This window comes from Zonotrichia albicollis, unplaced genomic scaffold (assembly GCF_047830755.1).
Source record: "Zonotrichia albicollis isolate bZonAlb1 unplaced genomic scaffold, bZonAlb1.hap1 Scaffold_122, whole genome shotgun sequence".
NCBI classification, from domain to species: Eukaryota; Metazoa; Chordata; class Aves; order Passeriformes; family Passerellidae; genus Zonotrichia; species Zonotrichia albicollis.
In genome coordinates, this window is record NW_027428349.1 from 1,394,614 (window position 1) to 1,398,332 (window position 3,719).

Genomic DNA, 3,719 nt, shown 5'->3' on the forward strand with positions numbered 1-3,719 from the left:
TTGAGTCTGGAGAGGATTCCAGGGGGACCCTAGAGCCCCTTCCAGGGCCTACAGGGCTTCCAAGAGAGTTGGAGAGGGACTTTGGACAAGGGCCTGGAGTGACAAAACAAGGCTTCCCACTGCCAGAGGGCAGAGTTAGATTGGATATTGGGAAGAAATTGGTGCCTGTGAGTGAGGTGAGTCACTGGCACAAGTTGTCCAGAGAAGCTGTGGGTGCCCAATCCGTGGAAGTGTCGAAGGCCAGGTTGGATGGGGCTTGGAGCGACCTGGGCTAGTGGAAGGTGTCCTTGCCCATGACAGGGGGATGCAATTGCATGGTCTTTACAGTCCTGTCCAATCCCAGCCACCCTGTGACTGTGGAAGGCAGAGGCCCTGATATTGAAGCAGCTTTTGCTTCACAATTTTTGCATTCAAAAGCCCCATCAAGTGTCCTCACTGGTCACATATGTAGTGTTCCTGTTGTCTCCTTGTCCTCTCAGCAGAGTGGCTGCAGAGGCAATGTGTTTGGATAAGTCAGACCACATGGCCTGAAGCAGGGACATGTGCAGAGGATCATAAAAGCCACTGCAGGCAGTTGGTGGTTCTCAGTGTCTGGAAATAGGGAAGAATAATGTTGGAAGTGAGGAGCTGTGCTTTCTAAAAACTAATTCTGTTATGTAAGACAGCACTGGAAAGTTGCCAGGCCTTCCAAGGGCAATTAACTGTTAGTTGCTAAAACTGATGAAAATAGTAACTGATGAAAGCTTTTGCTCTGGAAGTTACTAGAAGAGGCTTAGTGATTGGAAAGCTTTGCCCGTTATTGAGATGTGCAGGGCCAGGGCTTGGACTTGATGATCCTTTTGGGTGCCTTTCAACTCAGGATGTTTCATGATTCTGTCAAAGGGAGTGGTACTGGCAGGGCTTTGAAAGGGGACAAGACTGTGAACTTTTCTTCCATGGCTGTAGATTTGGGACAGTGCTGTGTCTCACAGGCAAGTGTTCAGAGATTTCAAATGATCAGTGACATTCCATTTCTTTGTGTTTCTAGATGAAGCTCCCGCTTCTTGCTGTGTTTGCTCTGGTGTCTGTGGCTCACTGTGAGGATGGTGCCAGGCTCCTGGCCTCCAAATCCCTGTTAAATAGATATGCAGTGGAGGGCAAGGACTTGACTTTGCAGTACAGCATCTACAATGTTGGCTCCAGGTAAGCCCTGTCCAGGCTTCAGTACTGACCATGAGCAAATGTTCTCTGTGTGGCTGCAGGGTTGGCAAGGCAATTTCTGAGCTCCATGATGTGCTATTGCTTTTTGCTCCCTCTAACTCTGAGCTTTCAAGCAATGCCTGAAGGATTGACCCTGAAATTTGCCTGTTCCTTCCTCTTCCCTGCTTTCACCTCATGGCTGCTGAAGCTGTCAGTCCAGCATGATATAGTTCCTGCGGTGTCCTGTGACACTCTGTTCCCCACGCATGCAGCTCTCTTTCTTGGCTTTGTAAGCTGTTTTTCACATTTATTATTTTTAATGAAAATTCCTTTTTGCTATCAGGATTAACTCAGGACCTGTCAAAGATAAAACAGAACTTCCACCATGCTGGTAAAAAGTGTCATTTGCAGAATGAAAAGCTGGCTGAAAAAATGCAGGACACTATTAAAGGGCTTTGAGATTTTGGTTTTTGATATTTTTTTTAAGGCAGAATAATGCATACTGAGCGCAGTACTGCTAACAGAAGAATATATGGTGCTGTAATGTTGAATTGATACAACACTAATGAGATCCTGTAATTTTATATGTGGGATTTGGTTATTATTTAGGCCAGCATGTGTATCCATGGGATGGTATCTGAAGTTAAGCAAACTGCCAAATTGTGTTGTGGAAAAAATGGTGGTTTTCTTGTCCTTATGTTTGTTTCTCTCAGCTTTGCCTTCCTCCCTCTGTAGTCTCCCTGTAAGATACCTCAACTCTCCTCCCTGTCTTCTACTGGTGACATTTTATCTCTGAAAAACCAATTCTTCAATTTGGTCAAGATGGAAGTGTCAGTGCACTTTGCTGCAGAGCCTATGAGCAGATGGCAAAGCTTAAGATTCCTGTCTCACCCCTCTCTTTGTTGTGTTCAGTGCTGCCCTAGACGTGGAGCTGTCGGATGATTCTTTCCCCCCAGAACATTGTGGCATTGTCTCTGGCATGCTCAGCGTCAAGTGGGACAGAATTGCTCCATATCTTTTCATGTTTTGAAATTTCTTCCCACTCTCTTTCTTGCCCCTGAGTATCCTGCAGCTTCATCCTATCTTCATCTACTGTCCCTGAAATTCCTTCCAGAGCCTCCTTCCAGAGGGTGCCAGATCCAAACCCCCCTCTTCTGGATGGTGCAGTGTAAAACCAAAGTTTCTTGCAGACAGGACCAGGTCCCGGGGTAGTTCCTCTGCCTGTGGAGGAGCAGCTGGGTCAGCCTTGGGTGGGTCTGGCTGTCTATGACCACGAGCACTCAGATCTGTTAGCAGCACTGACTTGTTCACCTGGGTCCTGGTTGCTCGTTCACATCTCCTCACTTTTCTTCCTGGGCTGAAATATAACAGTTCCTTTACGTCCAGCTCCCAGAGCGAGCAATATGTCCCACACTGTGGTTCTACGGCCTCTAAAGGCTGGGTACTTCAACTTCACCTCTGCCACCATCACGTACCTGGCACAGGAGGGTGCCCAGGTGGTGGTAAGTGGCTGATTTATGGGATCCCTGCAGACACACCTGACTGTGCTCCCAGAGCTGCATGGTTGCACGGTTGCAGCGATCCATGTCTGTGTTGCTCTCACCCTGGCCAGTTCTGGAGCGAGCAGGAAAGGTGGTAAAGCCTGTCTTTTCCGTGCCTTTTCCAGGTTGGCTTCACCAGTGCTCCTGGGCAGGGAGGAATCCTGGCTTAGCGTGACTTTGACAGGAGGTTCTCCCCTCACTTTGTGAGTACCTTTCAATTGACAGTGGAAAAGTGCATCACGGCAGCTGCAGCCCAGTGTGGTGGCTTCCTGCTTGCACATCGTGTCTGTGGCTTGCCCTGCAGTCACCTGGAGAGCTCCAGAGGGAGCTGGAGTTAGTTCCTGTCAGTTCTCCAGGGAACTGTCACAGAAGCGACTGAGTTTCCATCCCAGCTCCCTCTGTGAAGGAGCTGCACTGTGGCATTTGAGGCAGAAAATCTGAGAGTAGACTCTTAGAATCTCCTAGGCTGGAAGGGACCCACAAGGATTGTGGAGTCCAACTCCTGGCCCTGCAGAGGACAACCCCAGGAATCGCAATCATGTGCCTGTCAGCCCTATCCAAACTCCTTGAGCTCGTGTCAAGCTCGGTGCTGTGACCGCTTTCCTGGGGAGCCTCTTGCAGTGCCTGGGAGAGCATTCTCTGGGAGAAAGAGCCTTTTCTTAATATCCAGCCTTAATGTCGGCTGTTCTGACACAGCTGCGGGCGCTCCCTTGGGTCCTGTCACTGGTCACTGAGGGCAGACATCAGCGCCTGCCCCTCTGCTTCCCCATGTGAGGAAGCTGCAGAGAGTGTGAGGTCTCTCCTGCCTCTCCTCCTCTGACCACATTGCTTTAAGACTCCCCTGGCCTGGATTGTTTTCACTTTTCTCTTAACAATTTCTCCCTCTAGCTGAATTGGGCGGCATTTGGAGCGATGACCCTGCCCTCCATCGGAATCCCTCTGCTGCTCTGGTACTCGAGCAAGAGGAAGTATGACACCCCCAAGAGCAAAAAGAACTGA

General features: G+C 49.4%; 1 pseudogene; it reads left to right on the forward strand.

The window, feature by feature from the left end:
* Positions 1 to 1,027: 1,027 nt before the first annotated feature.
* LOC102065737 (translocon-associated protein subunit beta-like) lies at positions 1,028 to 3,719 on the forward strand (annotated as a pseudogene).